The sequence below is a fragment of the Nannospalax galili genome, unplaced genomic scaffold (genome assembly GCF_000622305.1).
Source record: "Nannospalax galili isolate Female #2095 unplaced genomic scaffold, S.galili_v1.0 scaffold371, whole genome shotgun sequence".
In the NCBI taxonomy this organism is placed as follows: Eukaryota; Metazoa; Chordata; class Mammalia; order Rodentia; family Spalacidae; genus Nannospalax; species Nannospalax galili.
In genome coordinates, this window is record NW_008331606.1 from 6217785 (window position 1) to 6240044 (window position 22260).

At 43.9% G+C, this 22260-nt stretch overlaps 1 long non-coding RNA gene across 2 annotated transcripts; it reads right to left on the reverse strand.

The window, feature by feature from the left end:
- Positions 1–13015: 13015 nt before the first annotated feature.
- Positions 13016–18725, reverse strand: LOC115069187. Of its 2 annotated transcripts, XR_003848468.1 has the most exons (5): positions 18054–18725; positions 16605–17675; positions 16173–16372; positions 14354–14470; positions 13016–13663 (listed from the first exon to the last, which is right to left on the reverse strand). It is a non-coding gene; the product is annotated as an uncharacterized LOC115069187 (long non-coding RNA). The 2 variants fall into 2 exon arrangements; XR_003848467.1 differs by lacking the exons at positions 16605–17675; positions 18054–18725 and having other exon boundaries at positions 16173–16528.
- Between the last annotated feature and the right edge of the window lie 3535 nt (positions 18726–22260).

The following is a 22260-nucleotide window of genomic DNA, read 5'->3' on the forward strand; positions in this document are numbered from 1 at the left end:
AATGGAGAGGACACTCAATATCCTCCTATGGCACACACATACTTGTATGCACATGCATATACCAAACACACACACACACACACACACACACACACACACACACATACTATGCAGAAGGGTTGGATGGTATATCAGTGGCAAAGGACAGCTTATCATGTGTGAGGCCCTGGGTTCCACCCACAGCATACCCCCAAAGGAAAAGGAGCAGTACTATATGTGCAACAGAGATTTTTTAAATGTTTTATTTATTATTTTTATTTTATGTATATGAGTGTTATGCCTGCATGTAGGAAAGTGCATCCATGTCATGCAATGGCCACAGAGGACAGAAGAGGCTGTTGGATCCCCTGGAACTGGAGTTACGGACAGTTGTTAGCTGCCATGTGGATGCTGGGATATGAACCCGGGTCTTTAGCAAGAACAGTCAGTGTTCTTAACTGCTGGGCCATCTCTCCGGCCCCGCAACAGAGATTTTAAAAATCATATAAGAAACACCAGAAATAAGTACTGTACAATGCTAGAATAGCTAGGATTTCCATGAAAATAATCCAGTGGGAAGGAATGGCTAGGTACAGAAGAAACTATAATGTTTCTATATTGATGATAATTATTCATGTCTGATACATGGGGTTCGCTACATTACACTTTCTAACTTCTATGTATTTTCTGAAAATTTTCATAGCAAAATATTTTCAAAGAGAAGTAGCTGAAGCGGGGCCTATCTGTAAACCCAGCACCTTGGAGGCAGAGGGAGGAAGATCAAGAGTTCAAGGCCAACCTCAGAAAAACAGTGAGTTTAATGCCAGCTTGGGGGAAATTAGATTCTGCCTCAAAATAAATAAAGTATGGAAGGAGCTGAAGGTGTAGGCTACTGGTATAGCATTTGCCTAGTGTGCGTGAAGCCCTGGGTTCCTTCCCTTGCACTGCAAAAAGAAAAATGTATGTATGTGTTTAGTTAGTTAGTGACAACACATCTGTTTAAAAAATTGTGCATGCGTGTGTGTGTGTGTGTGTGTGTGTGTGTGTGAATATGCATGTGTGTTCATGCCTACTTGTGGCTGTACACAGAGGTCAATGATGGGTATCTTCTTAAATTGTTTCTGCATTTTATTTAATTTTAATTTTTGTCTACTTTTACCTTATGTGTATGATTGTTTTGTCTGCATGTGTGCAAGTGCCTGAGGAAACCAAAAGAGGGTGCCAGATCCACTAGAACTGTAGTTATGGATGGTGGGTGGCTAACCCACCCACCATGTGTGTGCTGGGAACCAAACCCAGGTCCTCTGGAAGAGCAATAGTGTTCCTAACCACTGAACCATCCCTTCCAGTCCTTTATTTTTATTTTATTTTATTATTTTATTTTTTGGTCTTTTTGAGACAAGGTCACCCTGTAGCTCCAGCTAGCCTGAAACTCACTATGTAGGCCAGGCTGGCCTTGAACCCACAGAGATTCACCTGTCTTTGCTTCCTGAATTCTGGGTTTAAAGGTGTGTGCAACCATACCTGGCCACTATTTTTAAATTTTTGTTTATTTTTATTCTATGTGTATGAGTGTTTTGCCTGTATGTAAGTGTGTCTGTGTTGTGCAATGCCTGTAGAGGCAAGAAGAGGGCATCAAAGCCCCTGGAACCGGAGTTGTGGATGGTTGTTAGCCACCTGGGTGCTAGGAACCAAACCCAGGTCATCTGGAAGAGCAGCCAGTGCTCCTAACCACTGAGCCTCTCCAAACTCTCCATTTTATTTATTGTGATAGGGTCTCTGATTGACCCTGGATCTCACCAATTGTCTAGATTCGCTGGCCTGTAAGCCCCAGGGATCTGCCACCAGTGCTGGGCTTATAGATATATGCTGCCACATTCTAATTTTTACATGGGTGCAGGAGTTTCAAACTCAGGTCTTCAGGCTTGTGCAGCAGCACTTTGCCCATTAAGCTGTCTCCTCAGCCCCCTGAAAAATAGCTTTTTGAAGAGAACATTACACAGCTGAGGATGTAGCTAAGTAGTAGAGTGCTTGTCCAGCATGTGCAAGGCCCTGGGCTCAATCCCTAGTACAAAGAGGGAGAAGGGGAGAGGGAAAGAGGGAGAGGGAGGGAGGGAGAGAGAAGGGAAATATAATACTTCATAGAATTAAGTTTGAAAATGTAGATAAAATGGGTAAGTTTGCACAACTGGACTAAGAAAAAAAAAAAAAAGAAAAGAAAACCTGAAAGCAAAACCCAATAATCATTAAAGAGATTGAATTGGCATTTGAAAGACTGCCCCCACAGAAGACCGCTTTTTAGTATAGCAAGTACCTTTGGCATCTGTGAGCTCAAATGTATTGTCTTTTCTAGCCCAAGCTTGTGCATTCATTCAGTCATTGAACTACTGAATGAACACCGGCTGTGAGCCAGGCACTGTTCTAGGCTGTGGAGATATATCACTGAACAGGGATAGCAATGGAAACACACTAGTTCTTCACTTTTGGGATGCTTGGAATGCACAATAATATAATACGCATTTATCCAGTGCATCAGGAGAAGAGGATCGGGGAAGATAGATAGCAGGACAGAGGCAGCTGAGAGGCAAGAGGAAAGGCAAGTTGTATCTTGAACTATGATACACAAGGTCTAGATTGTGACCCTGAAACATCTTTTCCCACTACAAGCAATGGGACTCCTTGGACAAATGGCTAATTCTAGGTCTGGCTCAATAAGTATACAAGAGCCTGGACCATTTTATTGCACCAAACAGATAAGGTAAAATGAACACTCAGTTCATTAATCAATGTTGGAGGATTTTAGAAAAGCAATTCATAGCTATGCATGGTGGTACATTGCCCATAATCCCAGGACTCAGTGGCTGAGGAAAGAGGATTGTGAATTTGAGGCCAGTCTGGGCTACATAAAGAAAGCCTGTCTCAAAAAATGAAAGGCTGCAGGGCAGGGGTGGAGAGTGTGTGACTAAGTTGTAGAGCACTTTCCAAGCATGTGCAAGGTTCTGGGTCCAAGTCTTGGGAACATAGAAAAGTAGCCCCCCAAATTACTTTTTTTTGGCAGTTAAAGGCATCAAATCCAGGGGCTCATGTGTGCTGTGCAAGCTCTGAACAACTAAGGCACAGTCTTGGTCTCCTCATCCCCTCAAACTTTAACAAAAAATTATTATTATTATTATTATTATTATTAGTGTGTATGGGTGCATGGGTGCCAATGAGTGCCAGAAAAAGTCAAAGGACAATTTGTGGAAGTTGATTCTCTCTCCCCACATGCATCTCAGGGATCAAACTCACGCCATCAGTCTTAGTAGCAAACACTTTTACTCTATGAGACATCCCACCAGTCCTCAGTTTTTTTTTTGAGACCGTTTTGCTCTGCAGACCAAGCTGGCTTGGAACTTACTATGTTATCAAGGCTTTCCTGGAACTCATGGAAATCTCCCAGCATCAGCCTCATACAAGCTGGGATTATAGACTTGAGCTTCCAAACCTGCTCCCCTAAACTTTAATGATTATTATTTCAGGAAGAATTTTTGAGACAGGGTCTTACTATGTAGCCCTGGCTGGCCTCACTTTCCTTGTTTAAACCACGCTAACCTCGAACTCGCCGAGATGGTCCTGCCTCTACTTCCAGAGTGCTGGGATTAAAGGTGTACACTGCCATGTTTGACTCTCAGTAAGATTTTGAACTTAAAAAATTATAGTAATATACACATAGAATAAAATCTGCTATTCTACCATGTACAGTTCAGTAGCATTAAGCATGCTTCTATTATTGTGATACTAGCACCCACTATCCATCCGCAAAAGGTGTTTCATCCTCCCCAAACTAAATCTCTCTACACATTAGACCCTAACTTCCTTCTTGATCATGGACCCTGACAAGCAAGCACCACTGTGTTTTTTTCCTTTTATTTAATCAGAGGCTCATTATATAGCCCCAGTTGGCCTTGAATTCACAGTCTTCCTGCCTCAGCCTCCCAAATATATGTACCACCACTCCTGGCTTAAAATCATAGTAGCTGGGGGAGGGGCATATGTATGTGTACCTGTTCATGTATGTGTACATACATGTGTATGTGTGCGTGAGGGCAGAAGTGAACATCAGGCGTCTTTCTCAATTGCTTTCCACTTTTGTTTTTGACACAGGGTCTCACTATGCAGCCCTGGCTGGCCTGAAACTCACTATGTAGACCAGGCTGGCCTTGAATTCAAGAAATCCACCTGTCTGCCTTCTGAGTGCTGGGATTAAAGATATGTCTACACCTGGCTCCACTTTAATTTTTTTCTTTTCTTTCTTTTTTTTTTTTTTTTTTTTTTTTTTTTTTTGAGACAGGGTGAGTCAGGGTCTCTCTGTACCCCAGCTGGCCTGGAACTTGTTTTGTAGACTAGGCTGACCTCGACTTCTGAGTGCTGGGATTAAACCTGTGTGCACTACCATGCCTGGCAAAAAAATTATTTATTTATTTGTATTTTATGTGTATGAGTAGTTTTGCCTGCATGTATATAAGTGTACCATGTGCATGCAATGCCCGTGAAGGCCAGAAGAGGGCATCAGACCTCCTGGAACTGGAGTTACAGACAGTTGTGAGCAGCCATGTGGGTGCTGGGAACCAAACACTGGACCTCTGTAAGGGCAGCAAGTGCTCTTAACCACTGAACCCTTTCTCTAGACCTGCACTTTAATATTTGAGACATTTTTCTCACTGAACCTGGAGCTCACCTATTCAGCTAGAGTGGCTGGCCAGCAAGACCCCAGGATCTTTCCAGCTTTGGAATTATAGGCATGCAAAGTAACACCCATCTTTTATTTATTTATTTATTTATTTATTTATTTATTTATTTATTTTTATTTATTTATATTTTTGGTGTTTTTCATTTGTTTTTACTTTTGTTTTGTGAGACACGGTCTCCCAGTAGCCCCAACTGGCCTGGAACTCACTATGTAGACTAGGCTGACCTCCATCACACAGAGATTTGCCTGCCTCTGCCTCTGGAGTGCTAGTATTAAAGGCATGTGCCACCACACCCAGCTAACACTAAGCTTTTCATGTCGGTCCTAGGGAATCTAAACTCAAGTCCTCATGCTTGCACAGCAAGTACTTTACTCACTGAACCATCTCCCCAGCCCTAACAGCAGTTTTTAAAGCTGCATAATATTCCATTGTACGCCTATTTTGTTCCTTCGCCCATCCATGGGAACTTTTGGCAATGGTGAACAGTCCAAATGAATAGGAGGCACACCTGAAGATCTTCACACTCTCTTAGCAAGTGCCTAAACATGACACGTGGCAGGAGTTCAGAAGACGTTCAGTATGGATGAGACAGTACCCAGTAGAGAGCCCTAGAAGGTGAGTGGACTATGACGAAGACTGAACAAATTTCCTTCAGCTAGTATTTTCAAGGCACATGGACTTCTTATACAGACAGGCATGGGGGGGTATTCAATGTAACCACAGTCCATCAGCAATGCACACAGGCAAAGAACAAGAAGATGGAACAGGCCAGGGAAAGCTGGGTCAAAGGCTCCAATGAATGGACAAGGGAAGGCAAGGGGACTGGGCCTAAACTACTTCCTGGAAATGTCTTATTTTCCTTCACAACTGGATTTCAACCCAGGAACCTTGTACCTCTGAATCACCTATGATTCACCTATGCCAACTCTCATGAGGCATTACAAAAGTTGACTCGATCAGGACTAGGTGTGGGGGTACAGAGCTGTAATCGTAGTACTTGGGATGCTGAGGTAGGATGATCACACATTTTAATTTAATATTTGATTTATTTTATTTTATTTTGTGTGTGTGTGTGTGTGTGTGTGTGTGTGTGTGAGTGTATTGCCAGCCTTATGTAAGTGCATCCATGTCATGCAATGCCCACAGAGGACAGCAGGGGGCATTGGATTCCCCTGGAACTGGAGTTATAGATGGTTGTTAGCCACCATGTGGGTGCTGGGAATCAAACTCATGTCCTCTGCAAGAGCAGCCAATGTTCTTAATTGCTGAGCCATCTCTCCAGCCCCAATGATCACAAGTTTAAGGCCAACCTAGGTTATATTGAGACTCCAACTCAGAAAAAAAAAATTAGCCAGATATGGTGCCACATGTGTGTAATCCCAGCACAGGTAAGACTGAGGCAGGAGGTTGTGTTGGATGGAAGTCTGGGTTATGCAGAGTTCAAAGCCAGCCTGGGTTACACATCAAAAGACAGGGGCTGGAGAGAAGGCTAAGTGGTTAAGAGCTCATACTGCTCTAGTAGAGGACTGGAGTTTGAGTTCCAGCATCCATATCATGTGGCTCACAACTGCCTGTATCTCCCTCCAGCTCTCAGGGGAGTCTCATCTGGCTTCAACAGGTACCTGCACTCACATGCAAATAACCCCCGACCACATGCATACATAATTAAAAATAAAAAATTGAGGGCTGGTGACAGAGCACTCCCTCTGTCCTTCATATCCAGTGTACTATAGGAGAAAGAGCCCCGGAGGCTGAGGCTCAGGTTCCAAGTAGGCACCAATTCTCTGTATGACCTCTCTTTGAGTTATTTCCTCTCTTTGCAACTGTGGTTCTTCCTTTCTGAGATGGGGGTTGGACTGGTCTGTTAGCAAAGGGAAGCACTCCCTCCTTCTGTGCCACCCCATCCCAGTGCCTCTTGGCATTCTCCCAACTAGGACTGTGCTGTCTGCATTTAGCCAAATTCTAGGCCAAATGATTTAGAAATGTGAGTCCCCATTTTGGCCCACTGCTAAATGAAAGAGCTTTAAGCTCAGTGTTCACATTGAGGGCGTTCTCTCTTCCTTGGGTCTAGAACTGATATTTCCCATTTGGAGAGGAGCCCCCACCTTCACTCTGAACCCTTCCCATAATCCCAGAGTGAGGCCTAGTGGAAAGGAGGTCACTTTGATTATTCAGAGTGACCAAGTCAGTTTTCTGTGGGGCTGGACCCAGCTCAGAAGGTCAAAGCCCCAGTTGATTTCTACTTGGTACCATGTGGCAGAGGAAGAGATTCGAGCACCCAAGGTCTCTCTGGTTCAAGTATTGCTTTAACTTCTGCTTCTCTCACATCCTCTGAGATAGGCACCCAGTAAAAATGTTCTAACTGAATATGACAGAGAAAAATGCTTATGAAAAACTTCAAGAAGGGCATGCCCATCACCAAGAACGTTTGGCTGTGTGATTACTGTAAAGCACGACAAAGACAGCATGTGGGGCACTGGGGAGAATTGTCTCCAAGTATCTTTGTGAAGGAATATTTCCACCTCCCGTCTGCAGCTCTTGCTTTAAAGAGTATTTTGGATATGATTTAAAAACAATGTCTAGTCATATGGACTTGCTGGAGTGCTAATGCTTATCTCTCTGTGTGTATGGGGGGGCAGTTTCATTAGCATGCTTGCAAAAGGCTCAGAGTGGGGCTGTAGTTCTTTTTCTAATTTGAAGAACTTTAAAACCTTTGGGAGGGATCAGTGAGATGGCTCAGCAGGTAAAGGCACTTGCTGCCAAGACTGACCACTTACCTGAGTTAGATTCCCTAGAACTCACAGGGTGGAAGGAGAGAACTGACTTCCCACAAGTTGGCGACTTCCACATGTGTTCAATGGTACAAACCCACACAAAATAAATAAATAAATGTAAAAAAAAGCTAGGTGTGGTGGCACACACCTTTGATCCCAGCACTTGCGAGACAGACAGGCAGATCGCTGAGTTATGGCCAGCCTGGTCTACATAGCGAGTTCCAGGCCAGCTGGGGCTACAAGGAGACCCTGTCTCAAAAAAGACCAAAAAGAAAATGTAAAAAATATCAAACCCTTGTGAGGAACCCTCTTAAACCATGGGCCTGCTAAGTTACCAGATGTTTCCATCTCTCTCCTTGGAAAGAAGCCAGGGCAGCTAAACTGGGAGTCCACATGTATTCTACACATCCAGGCTTAGGCTGGATATGAGCAGTCAGTGGAGAAATGCAGGGAATTGCCTGCACCTCGAGGTACAGAAAGCTGGGCTTTCTGGAAAGGTTTTTCCTGACTCAGGCATACCCCCAGCTGGAAAGTATGTCTTGAATACTCCCTAGAGGAAAATGAGCCCCCTTTCACCTTTCTCTACTTTTAGAGTGTTTGATTGAATAACAGATAGCCATCTGTTTAGCAATATTATTACTATTACTCTGTGTGTCTGCGTGTATGCAGGTTATCTGTTTGTTTTTTATTTATATGTGTTTGACTGTTTGCCTGAATGTATATAAGTGCACCACATGCATACAATTTGTGCAGAGGACAGAAAAGGGGGTCAAACCCCTGGAACTGGAATTATGGATGATTGTGAACTGCCATGTGGATGCTGGGAACCCAACCCAGGTCCTCTGCAAGAGCAACCAGTGTTCTTGACTGCTTAGTCATCTCTTAAGCCCCCGTATGCAGTTTTTTGATACAGGATCTCTGTTGCCCAGGCTCACCTCGAACTCAGAGTAACTCTTCTCCTTTAGCCTCCTGAATGCTTGCAATTATAGGTGTGAACCACTGTGCCCAGCTGTCATGGTTGTATTTTCATTTATTTATTTCATGTGTGCCTTCATATGGAGGTCAGAGGTCAACCCAGGAACTCTCCACCTTGTTTTTTGAGGCAGGGATCTAGGGCTCAGAAATTCAGCTAGAGCCCCAAGGATCTACCTGTCCACACCTCCTGAACACTCAGAGTACAAACTGGCATTGTAAAAAAATATTTTACTGGGGCTAGAGAGATGGTTTAGCAGTTAAGAGCACTGGCTGCTCTTTCAGAGGACCCGGGTTTGATTCCCAGCACCCACATGGCAGCTAACAATTGTCTGTATTTCTAGTTCCAGGGGAATCTGATACCTCTTCATCCTCCTCAGGCACTTATACACATGCAGGCAATACACTCATACACATAAAATAAAAATAATAAATTAAATAATATTAAAAGTATTTTCTTATGTTTATGAGAGTTTTGCCTGCATTGATACAACTGTGCCATGTATGTGCAATGCCCACAGAGGCCAGAAAAGAGCGTTGGATCCCCTTAGAACTGAGTTGCAGGTGACTGTTAGCTGCCATGTGGGTGCCGGGAACTGAGCTGGTCCTCCGTAAGAATAGCCAATGCTCTTAACCAATGAGCCACCTCTTAGGCCCCAGCATTCTTTTTTTTTTGAGACAGGGTTTTCCTGTAGTCCCAGCTGGCCTGGAACTTGCTACATAGACCAGACTGGCATCAACCTCACAGAGATCTGCCTGCCTCTGCCTCTGGAGTGCTGGGATTAAAGGTGTGCATCACCACACCTGGCTGGTCTTTTTTTTTTTTTTTAACATGAGCTCTGGGGCTCAAACTCAGGTCTTTATGATTGTGGGGCAAGCACTTTCCTATCTCCCCAGCCTCTGTATTTTTAAAGTAGACTTTTTTCCCTTTACCGAGAGCAAATAAAAGCAAAATTTTACAGGGCAGATCTGTAAGTTCTTCCTAGACGAGTTTGAAAATGTGTCCTAGGCCCACTGCTACCCAAAATAAAAGTCTTCCCCCACACTCAGGTCAGGAGTTCGTGTCTTAAAACAATCAATGCAGACTCTTTTATTAAAATAAAGCAAGTTTTATTATTGCTATAAAAGTAATACATTTTGTTGATACAAGTATTGCTTAGAAAAACAATAAAAAATATAAAGAGAAAAACAAACACCACCGGTAATTCTAGAAACTCAGACATAAGTGCTATTAAAGTTTTCTTGTATTTCTTCCCAGTCTTTCCCCCATATAGTGATACAAAACTACGCATGCAAAATATTCCCAATACACTTCTGCTATGGATTCAGGAACAAACTGCAAAGATAATTCTGTACCATACTGTTATTACAAAAGCAAACCACCAATAACTATGGTAGACTTTTCAGTTTCTTTCCTCAAGATTTTTGTTGAGGTACTGATACAAAACTTTGCATGCAAAATGTCCCCAATATAGTCATGGTACATATTAGGAACACATCGCAAAACCAGTTAAGTACCTTTCTTCAGTCACCTATAGTGCCATGGCTCAGAAACGAGCACATTTCCATTTTTTATATACTTCGTCTTAGTCTTCTCCCCATATGATTGATGCAAAACTATGAATGCAAAATGTCCCCAATATATTCATAGTACATATTAGGAACACATCGCAAAAACAGTTCAGCATCTGTTTCCCTCTCTTCCTCCCTCTTTTATACTAAGGATTAGACCAAGGGCCTGTGTATCCCCTTCTATCACTGAACCAGACCCCCAGCCTTTAGCATCTTTGTTCAATCACATATTGAAACATAACTCAGACATAAACATAACATTTTCATTATTTTTCTCTTAGCCTTGTATCTGTAGATTGATCCTATGCATGTAAAATACAGAGAAGGGAAAAGATTTTGCATGTTTGTTACTAAACATTTTTATTAGGAGTATATTTTTAAGTCACAAAAATATTTATCAAATATTATTTTAAATTAAAGTATCCTATGCCATTGTTTTAGAAAAGCATTTTTAAATTTATGCAACCCTTTACCATTAGTCATTCAGGATGCTCCTAATTTCATCCTTAGAATTACTGAAGTGAAGGCAGGCATGGTGGGCTGGGCTGTAATCACAGCTACATAGGAGGCTGAGGCAAGAGGACTGCAAATTCAAGACCTGCCAGGGCTACAGAGGGAGTTTAAGGTCAGCCTGAGCAATGCAGTGAGACCTTGTCTCCAAAAAAAGCTAAATTTCAAGGTGGCATGTACCTGTGGAAGCAGAAAGATTAGGTGTTCAGGGGCAGCCTTGGCTCACAACAAGTTTGAGCCCAGTCTGGATTACATGAGGCCCTCTGTCTCAAAAATAAATAAATAAACAAACAGTAATAAAAATACTGACAAAGAGAATTGCTTTCTTTTTCTGTGACTTTCTGGTCATGTTCTTTGCATTTTTTTTTCATGACCACTTATATGACTCAACACATTAAAGATGACCTAGTACTTTTAATGCTTACAACTAATATTTTTCTAGTTTGTGCAAGCAAACATTGTTTTAATATTCCAGCCTAAGTATAAAATCATATACCCTGTTTCAATTCACTAAATAGAAATAATTCAATAAAACACCTCTCATTAAACTCTTATGAAAATACAAGCTCCCACAGTCCCCTACCCCACCCCACCCCCACTTCATGGCAAGAACTTTCCTCCTGATGTTTTTGTGGGTTGGTCTTGTGATACTTACCATGCTTGTTCCTAGGAAGATGAGCGGCTCCCAGACCTTTCAGTTATCAATCTGTCACAAGTGCACAGTGGTCTCTCGTGACATGATGATCCCCGAGATGTCTGAGGTCTTTGCATCCTTGACCCAAAATTTCTGTATCTCTCCTGACCCTTAAAGATGTTTTAGAGAATTATGTTTGACAATGCAATAAAAGGAACAGCAAAACAAAGCAACAGAACTGCAAAAGTGAAGAAAAACTTCTGGTCTAATCCAACTGTCATTAAACAAGTATCTCAGTTCTACTTTATGGTCATTAGAGTCTCTGTAACTTTGCGGCCTCAATTTTAGTAAACTTGCTATCGTAAGCATTTTTCTAGGTTTCAATGTCGTCTTTATAATAACTCATAATGGCCAAATTATTGAAGGAGTCACTAAATTAATCCCTATGGTTAACTCATATTTGTTCTCTTAATTTAGTTCAATCTACAGAAAACATAAAACCTAGACCAGAGATCTGAAATGAGTTCACCTCACACTTTTAGGGGCTGTGCATACTGACTTGTGCATGGGTGGGTCACTTATAGTCATTATTTAATAATTCTGAGGCCTTGATTAGGAAATGTCCAGCAGCTAGACTCTTGCTCATCCTAGGACCTGGCAGGTTTACCTAGAACTTTTCTAATCAAGGATACTAGTCCAACTCTGCCTCTTGTTCTCGTCTCTATGGTGTAGGCTTCTGATGACTGGGTTGGGACATTAACTAGCACAAGTATGAAGTCTGGATGATGAGGCCTCAGCAACTAGGATCCCATACATCCTTTGTCTTCAGAATCCCCAGGTTTCTTGAAACTTTTTTTTCTTCCTTAGCTTTCAAAGTTGTTGCAAATAACAAATATATGAAAGTGAGAAAAAAGGAAATAAAGTGCTGAGATGAGGATGACTGTAAAATTTTGTTTCTATGCCCCCTCCAAATCTGGTTTTGGGGTAATAGTGCAGTCTGCAGAATGAGTGGAAGTGGAAGGTAGGTGAGGGAGCTGCCTCAGGAGATTCTGGCTTCAAAGTAAGCACTATTCCCAGCTCCCTGACTAGTGGGTAGGTAGTGAAGATTAGGCCCCCTCCCCAAGTCCCACCAACACTCAGATGACAGAGCCCCAATAGCTTAAAGGGAGTGCTCCAAGGCTGAGGGATCACAGGAAGTGGAAGTCTTCAGGGGATCCTCCCTAATATTGCAGCTTAAAGTCCGCAAAGGACTTTAAGCCCTTTTAAACTTGCTAAGGAGACCAACTATGGAGCCAGGAAGGACATCAGATAGGTGAAATATTAGGAAAGAGCTAGGAGATCTTTGTTTCTTTCAGTGTGCAGTTATTAATGGGTGGACATGAGCAAGCTGTACTGGGCCAGGGACATTTGCTATGAGCAGCTGTACTGGGTCAGGAACATATGCTATGATTGGTGTATACATAGTGTTTTTCATTTGAGTTATGTAATGACTCTAAATATATATGCACACAAATCTTTGGGGTTGCAAGAGATGCTGCTGGCCAATGGGAAAATAGATCTCTAGAAATTAATGCCAACTTGGATATATAGTCCCCAGGTCAAGTCTTTTAATTTCTATCAATACATGCTCATTGATCTTCCTCAAGTATACTTTTTGAACCTATTTTTATTTTCATCTTGCACGGTCTCTCGGGAAAGCTGCCTGTTAATTAACTTCCATCTTGTAGGATCATGTTTTCTCCAGGATTCAAGAAGAAACCCAGTGCCTTGCTATTCCCACTGTCTCGATGAGTTGACAGGTATGGTGCTTTAGAACAATCAACAAAATAATGTGCACTGCAGAGTCCTTATGAGGTTTTTGTTTAATTGGACAGTTGCCCATATTAATGAAAATCAAAAGCAACATAACAATCATTCAACCTCAGCACTGGAGTATAGCCAAATGTTTTCCTGTTTAGGGTTCTACTTTTTTCCTTGCCTGTGTGCACGCATAAATTTTTTAGAGTTACAACCACTGCCTTTTTCTGTGGCCCTGGTTATTTGCATCTAGTTTTTCCGAGTAACATTGACACACATCTGTTCAGATCAATTGATGCTCCCATCATGACTGACTCATTTGGTGGGAAAAACAAGTTTCCATGCCAACTGGAACAAAGAAGCGTGGATGTGGGGGAACAGTGGGAAGGACGAAGCAGGGGACCAGATTCTTTGACTTACAGATCATAAAACATTTTCCAGTAACATGTTTCAAGGATGCAGAATATTACACTTAGTGGTTAATTATACTGTAACCCCCACAGCTGGGTGGTGTTTCAGTATCTAGTGAGATAAAAATGCATATAAATTACAGCTTTTGAAAGATGATTGTATTTTCTTGAAACAGGAGTCTTCTGTATCCAAATCCCCGCCAAGACTGTTGTTGCAGTATTCCCTTGTTGGAAAAAAAATCAGTACTGCTAACTGGAGAAGCAGGATGCCTTCAAAAAATATTCCTGTGATTAAAATTGTTACAAAATTATGTTTAATTCTAGTGTATTGTAGTAACCTGCATTTCTTGACCCACAACTTAGAGAAATGTCAAAGTTTAAATTTAAAGCTAGTTTTAAGAGCCCTGTCTGTCTAATAAACTTTATACAATGCCACGTGCACAGGGTTTCCTCACTAACAACTAACATGTGTTGGGGAAAAATGAGAAAACAATGGAGAGGTGCCTCATTGAATGTGGTCACAGTAGATCGATTCATCAGCCAACTATAAATGGAATCACTTTATATGTGTCTCCCACACATTATGATGCACATTTAGCCATGTTGAAAAAACAATTTAAAAGAATACCCTAGGGAGTTGTTAAAGAGAATTTATAATCTGGAACGAATTGCCATCTTCTTAATTGACACAGAAATGTTTGGCTAAAATACTGCTTTATTCACATTTTTGCCCTTGGAAGAAAATCTAGGCACACCACAACTTTAATTGCATAAATGAAGATGCAAGGCACATCTTATGTCAGAAAAAGGTACCCTTACAGTCAGGGTGATGTGTAGATGAGCTGAATTTTGGGGCCCTTGGGAACTCTGGGCAAAGGGCCTCTTAGATTCTGGAAGGCAACGCCTGTAAGTCAGGATCACTTGCTCCCCTGCCCTCTGTCCCTTGAAAACCCAAACAACGGACCTGAATCTCACCTGAGTCCAGCAGGCACCCACTGGAAAGAGCTGGATGGTGTAGGTCATGTTCTTTAGGATGGGTGGGCACCTCCAGTGCCGTGTGGCACTCTCCTTCTTGCTCAAGGGAGAACCTTGCTGAACAGGGGAAAGGGAGAAGGGAAGTTGGTAAGGGAGAGAAGGGGCATCTCAAGGTGCCCCTCCTCTAAGTGCAAAGGAACCCGAACCTATTAGCCATTTGCCCTGGGGATTCTGGGCCAGAGGGACCCAGCCAGGGAGTGGGGTAGAGCAAGAGCTGGGAGCCTTGTCATGGAGGAGGGGGGATGGGGCAAAGTCTTGGCAAAGGTCCTAGAGTCTAGGTGCTCCTGGGAGCCTGAGGGTTCTTATAAGCCAGGAAAGGACCCAGTCACCTCTCACGCACTGCTCAAGTGCAAGGAAGTCTGGGAGAATGAAGTGGTATTTGGTGGCTAGAGCTGGACTCCCAGGAACCCAGGGCCTCCCCTAACTGGAAGTTTTGTGGGGGGACACAACCAGATCATTATATGGCAGCCCATACATATCAGAAGAGGGTATTCGTGCGAGCCTGTGTGTGTGTGTGTTTTAAATGACAGAGTAGAAAAGATTTCAGCCTGCTTTGTGTTTTCCAATAGTCCTTTACCTGCCCATGCTGTAGATTATATGTATATATAAAATGGTTTCCACAGGAAAAGTAAATAATTCTTCTCACTCAGAGAATTAACTCTTTTTTCCAGGCCAGATGACAAATTCAGAGATGACTCTGGACCCCTTTTTCTCACTACAGGCTCAAAGGGCCCGTCAAAGGGGTGGTGGTGGCGTTAGTGGACCACAGAGGTACCACATTAATTAGCCACAGAACACTGAGTTGGGGGGGAGGTCACAAAAGGCCCCTGAATCAACAGCTCTAGCGCTACCATTTTCTCAGGAGCTGTTAAGTCAGTGCTCTGCAGGCAGGGCCTGTTTAGAAGTCCTGGGGCGGTGACAAGGTTGTCCTGGAGGCCATGCTGTGGGATAGCTTTGGAGAAAAGGGACAAAAAGAATCCAAAAACTGCAGTGTCACTCTGGAGCTACCTCTTAGGTCACTGCTCTTCCCTGAGCCACCTGGGGTTTCCCTGAAAGTCCACCAACACAGTTGGAGAAAAGGAGCCAAGGCGTGGGAAGGGGCCCCTTAATCTTTCCTAATCACTTTCAACACACAGGACCTAAGCCCTTTTAGGAGCGAGCACAGTGAGAAACGGGGGTTGCTGGAAGCCACCCTTCCTGCCCCTTTTTGGGAACCCTGCTCCCCATTTTGTTATTTGGTGCTTAAGACAAACTCTTTTTGTTGCTGTTCCATGCGTGGTATTTTAGAAGGTGATCATAAAAGACTTTGTGTTTTACCAGGGCAGTGAACGGGTTGCGAAGCCAAAGCCTTGGTCCCGCCCAGTCACATAGTCACAGATCCCTACATGTTTCATCAAACGCTAATTTGGAGAACGTAGTTCTGGAGTCTAGCTCCCCCTGGGCCTGTTGCTGCAGGGGATGGAGCGAAACTTACCTGGTCGGGTGTGCTGATGTGGAAGTCTCAGACTTACGCTGGCAGCAGAAACAATACTCCAGAGTCCAATCACTTACTGCAGTACTGTTCCCGCTGCTAGGGCACGACTGAGTGTGGTGGGCTGAGCGCCGGACTCCAAGTCGATCGCCTGCGTGTTTGGCCTGGCCAGCACCCCCTCCCAGTGCACAGCTGCCCTCTCTAGACTAAACTAAGGCCCAGCTGCCTGGGCGGGGAAGGGTGCTGACCCCAGGTAAGAGACTGAGAAGTTCCGGTCCACCCACCTACCTGCTCCAGAGCTGGGCTTCCAGAGATGTCATGCCTTGCCTGGTCTGTCCTGTCCTGCAGACTTCCACCTTTTATTTTTCGCCCCCACGAAGGGGTGTAGCAGCGCTTCATGTTTTGAATCTTTTACAACACTCCAAAACATGAATTGCTGCTGCGTCCCTTCGGAGTCAACATGAGAGGTGGGGGTCGCTCTGGGGTACCTGCGAAAGAAGAAAGTCTCCAGTCAGTGGCTGTCCCACCCGGCCCAATGGTGAGAACTGAGATGAATGCTTAGGGCATCTCCAAGTTGATATGCTTCTTATAACTTTGCTAGTTGATTTCCAGGATCTGAAGAGTGTGGCTTTTACCTCCCCCACCCCGTGAATATTCGGAAAATGTATTGGTGAAAAGCCAGTCTACGGGAGACAATCTGGGGTGGGGAGAGACTCTTACCTCTGAAAGTAGATGAAAAATGAGATTGAACTGAGACAATTTGGTAACATCTGGAGGACTCTTGCCAGCTTCAGAGTCTTGGTGAAACTCCATGCTGTTTATTATGTCTAGTTCATTGTTCCCATTAATGTTTTTCATTTATTGGAAGTCGATGCAGAGAACTTTTGCTAATCAAAACCCCTCAGGGTAGCTCCAGTTGATTCTAATGAATACCACAGCTGTGAAATGTGGACTTGTCTATGCGAACATCAGCAGTCTTCTTTAACTCATGACTAGCAGTTTTCTCTCTTTAAACACACCTTGTTTTGAGTTATTTTTAAGCATAAAGAACAAGAGAGAATTTTCTGTACAGGAACTCCTCGAATGTTTTCATATAATGTTGGTTACTCAAATTTATTTATAAATACTTTATATCTGTCAATGTCACCTATCAGATCACAAATCAAGAAGTTTAAATACTTGATGTCAAATCTCTCCTTCCTGTCTCAAGCAGCTTCACAGAAACTCTTTCATGTCCTGAAATGGCGGGCACTGTGCATACTCCTTAATGATTAACTCATTAGATACCAGTTTTTTCTTTTCAAAATGAACACATATTAGCAATAAGTTACAAGCATTAGTCTCCTTGCTTAAACAAAACATTCAAGTAAGTGTTAAGAAAAAAAATCCTTCGGTCCTTAATCACAAGCCTAAAAGTTAAAACAAGCAAACCAAAACAAAACTACAGTGTCTTTCAAAGTTCAAATACATTTCTGTACATGTAAACAGAAGTTTAATATAATCAAATGTCCTGTTTTTTTCATTTTAAAATTATGTCAGTTTTTCAAAAATAGCACAATGAATGCTATGTCCTATTAATTAATGAAATGGACAGAATATTTAATGAGACCAAGTACAAAATTCACAACACAAGAGATTGTGATCCAGCACTAACAAATAAAGCCATTCATGATAACCCCACTTCTTAAATTGGAACAATTGTCTCTAAATTCCATCTTGTCTTGGCTTTATTTACAAGCCATTTTACACTGGCATTTGGAAATAATGAAGAGAAAGGTGTCGATGGTTGCCCTTAAAAAGAAAAAAAAAAAACATGTTTAGCAAATATACACTTATACTTTAAAAATGTGTAACTTTCTTCCATTTCAATTCTTATGTATCACACAAATAGGTGAGCCATTACATCAGATATTAAAGTCACCCCTAGTTTAACATTTCCTTAATTTACAACTTAAAACAAAAGTTCATTAGAAATAACACCAGCACCAAAGGCGAAGAACTTTCCAGGGAGTTTTGTAAACGAATACATTGTAATCAAATTCATATATATATATATATATAATTTAACCCCTTTCTTTTCTTCCAGTGACAGTACAACGACTTATATCCCTAAAAAGCCACCTCGGTCCCCCGGTTTATGTATTTCCCCTTGAACTAAACTTTACTTACGAAAGGAGAGTACAAAGAGGCATCTGGTCACTTCTGGAGAGGGTCATTTGCTGATACAATAGACAAAGAATCAATACTTAGGAGTTGCCATGGCCCCACCCCCTTCAGAACTGCGACGTGTTTGGCCAAAAGATTTAAGAGCCAAAGAATACGCCCTTTTCCTCTTTTCACATTTTAGAACGTTTTGTCTTTTAACGTTGTAGATACCTTGTATCCCCCAACACCCCAAATACACGATGTATGCATCCTCCGCTCATTCGAGCCAAACTTTTCCAATGTCGAGTTTCATACAGGAAAAAACCAAACAACCTTGAAAGTTTTAATTCGCGAAAGATCGTGTAAAATGAACCTGTTTCTTTCCAAGACATACGTATTTACTGCTTACAAATGAGACTCGCTAAGAGTCCATTTCCATTCTGTCAAAAAGAAGTAGCTCCCCACTCTGGCGAGGTTGACAACTGGCCACCGCCCCTCACTCCGCTTTCGCTCCCCGCCCCTCCAGGTTCACTTTTTCGCAGTCCGTTTCCTGAGAAATTTCTCGCCACACTCAACTGCTAGACATTTTAAAGATCTGTCTTCTCCCTCCCCCTCCCCATCCCGTGCTTTCCACCCCACCAGCGTGACACAGAACTTTTTTTCAGAATGATCCCCACTTCTTTTACAGTCTGCAGCGACCAACGTTACAACTGGGGGGGTCAATCAATAAGTCCCCCACCCCACCCCCCTTTTAAAAAATCGCATGTCACCTCTCACTCCACTCGAAAATGGCGCCGAAATCGTAGAACTTCTTAAATTTCATTGTAAGCTTTTTGCAAAGGTTTCTGGGATTTTCCTGAGAAGCTGCTCCACCGGGTCTGAGGGCTTAGGGAACAAGCGAGCGAAGCCGGACAGGGGTGGTGGGGGGGGGCGGGGAAGAAAAGGTGGGTGGGGATGCGGAAAGAGAGACAGACGGACGGACAGCGAGAGAAAAGGGTGGAGGGTGACGCAGGCTCGGGGACCTGGGGAGAGCACGGGGTAGCAATGCGAAGGGGTGCTGGGCACCGAGCGACAGGGGGACGCAGAGTCGAGGTCGCGGCGCGTTGGGCGCGCTTGGGGCGCTGGCTGCCGTCGAAGCTCAAAGAGAGGCGTGGCGAGGCCGAGCGGAGCAGGGCTGGAGCGGGGCTGAGCGGCGCTAGCGTCCAGCGCATCCCAGGAGGCGAGCTCGAGCAGCCAGCGCTGAGACGCCACAAACCACCCTAGAAAAAGCCAGCCCGGGGGGCGGGGCCGGGCGCAGCTCTCCGCCCGGCCCCGCCCCTCTCCTGCCCTGCTCCGCCCTGGCTCGTCTCCTGGGGCCAGGGGCGGGAGGGGGGGAGGGAGGGCGAGGCCGTGCGGGCGCTCAGCGCCACAGACTTGGCCCGCAGCCAGAAAGGGCCCAGAAGGACGCTGGGCGCTGTAGTGGCCACGTACAGAGCCTCAGGGCGGGGTGCAGGGAGACCAAAAAGGAAGAATGAAAAAAAAAAAAAAAGAAAAAAGCAAAGCCAAACACCCAAGGTAGCGCAGTGCCTGCTCAAAGACCCACCCCACAAATGCCACCTCGTCCCTAGGTCCCCTAGTTCCCTTGTCCTGCACTTTGAGTTGTTGGAGGGCTCAAGTAGGTTAAGCAAAGCCTCTCGGAGTTGTGTTTTTGGGGAGTGGGGTGTGTGCCTGAAACAGGACCAGAGACCAGGGACCCTCAGGCTGCAGAAGTGGGGCACCTACCAATATCTGAGTACCTGCTCAGGTAGAGCAGCCCCTTAGGTCCAGGCGGTCCACTTTGGGAGACAGGATAGGGAGGCAGGGAACAAACTGTTTATACATATGTCCAGTCCAAGAAGGGAAGTAACTTTAAGACTCAAGTTTTGATCTGGAGTGGGGAAAGAAGAGAGCCTTTCTCGTGCATGCTTGATACTGTAGGGCAAGATGCTGTTTTCGTAGGGAAGTGTGGAAATGGTGTTGAAGTTAGGAGGATGTCCACATTCTTACAAGATATGTGCCAAAGTGTAGAGAGGTGAAATGTCAGGATGGCCCGGGTTTTCAAAGTGATTCCGCAAATGTATACGTTCCAGGGGAAGGGAGAAAATATTGTAGCGTCCTAACAGTTGTTGCATCTCGCTGGGGAGTAAACAGACGTTCATTGTACCATTCTTTCAATTTTCTTGTACATTTGCAAAATGTCATAATAAAAAAAAATCTGGGAAACCCAGTCATAGTGGTGCACACCTGTGATCCACGCTCTCGGGAGCTGGAGGTGGGGGGGGGGAATCAGAAGTTCAAGGTCATCCTCTGCTAGAAAGCGTGTTACTGGAGAGAGCGAGAGAGAGGGAGAGAGAGAGAGAGAGAGAGAGAGAATAGAGAAAAGAAGATAAAAGAAGAGAAAGACGAGAAGAGAGGAGAGAAAAATTTGGGAGAAACCCCTTATAAAATAGCGCCGGGATGCTAAAAATGAACTCAGCTTTTTTTTTTCCTTTTCCCCCCTTTCCCCGGGTGGGACAAATCTTTGAGCAAGCAAAGCTCAAACTCAGACGGATCTGGACGGGAAGAGCAATGGGTAGCGACAGCCACGTCCCTGGGAACCATAGAAAGGCCAGAAAGCGACACAGGAACCTCGGGGCAGGTGGCGAGCTGGGCGCTGGGACCTTCCGGGGAGCTGCTTAGCGAGTTAGCTCTCCTGGGGCCCCAAGAGAGAGACTGCTGCCTTCTCAGCTCCTGGTGACACCTCCACCCCTGCAAAATGTTGTCGGGTCTGGTCGCCAACTTGGTGGGTTCCCCCGCGCTGTGAACTAGCGAAGACACCAGCGATCGCCAGCAGTGGAGTGGCAGCTGCGGCCGGGGTCCCCCACGCTCCCAGACTCAAACCTAAGGGGTCGCTGAGTGTAGGATCCGTGCGGGATAGGAGGATCGCGCGAGGGAGCTAAACAATAGCATATTCGACCAGGTGCCCAAAGAAAAGCGCTACAGTGAACCGGGTAAACAGGCGCACTCACACAAGAAATCAGCACACAAATATTCAAAACACCCACCGACTCCGCGGTGCTCAGCGCTAGAGTTTCTTGTGCTGCTTAACTCTCTGGGCTGTATTTTACTGTGATGTTTCTGCAGGGCTGAATGTTCAAAACAAAACAAAACAAAACAAAAAAACGCCAAAAATAAACTTCAATTGAGTTTTGCAGGCGCGATCTCAAAAGCTTCAAAGCGTTATTGGAGTCGCTGCGTGGTCTTATGCTGGTGACTTGGGCTTTTTTCTTTGTTTTTAGTTGAGGGGACACAGAGAACAAGACAGTAGGATCTTCCAGGGTCTGCAAAACCCTGTAGAAAAATTAGCCAAAAGGATTTTTGCAGACCTAGATTCTCTTTTCAGGAAAGGTTTTAAAAAGGCGAATAATGTGGATAGTTTCGGTGGGCACTAGAAACTATTTATTAGGTGCTGCAATGTCTCTTAGTATCTTCAAAATTCTTGGTAGACAGGACTGAAAGTTTGCCGGGCTGTCAGACGTGACTGAACGAGCGTCTACATCCAGTGTCCTTGGAATGAAAGGTTTTCTTTGGGTTTTGAAAGCTCGCCTTGGTGGGTCAATTTGTTTGGGTTGCTGCACCTAAGTATTCATTTCCCTACCTAAATTCTAGAAGATTCCAGCCCTGTAAGATGAAAGCTGAATTTGTGAACCGTCTTCTGAAGAAAAATGGCAACAGCTTTCTTTATTAAACTTCTTTTGCTATATCAGCATATTAAGAGAGCCAGTTGAATATTGATGAATTCTTTGAGGGTGAGTAATATGGCTACAGGCCCAAGAAAGCACAGGAGGGCAGGCTTAAGTATTTACTCAAGTGAACAATCTTCAAATATTTTTCAAAGATGGTGTCTCAAGGATTTTCTTAGGGCCTCTGAAGCAAATGGCTTCTTGTTTATTAGGCCCTTCCCAACTTGAGAAAACTTACCGGGATAAAAATCACCCTAAAAAGTGGCCTCCAGTCATTCTGGAATTAAAAAGGGGACACAGCTGACCAGGATGTTAGGGAGCCTCCAACTGAGAAGTCAGGCAATTTCTCACGGAGCAACTAGAAACCAGAAAAGAAATGCACATTATGATACTGTGGGCTCTTTTTTTTTTTTTTTTTTTTGGGTCTTCATCTCTCAAATACTGTTTTGAAGCAGTTTTCTTAAATATAATACATTTTTCTTTCAGTTTTC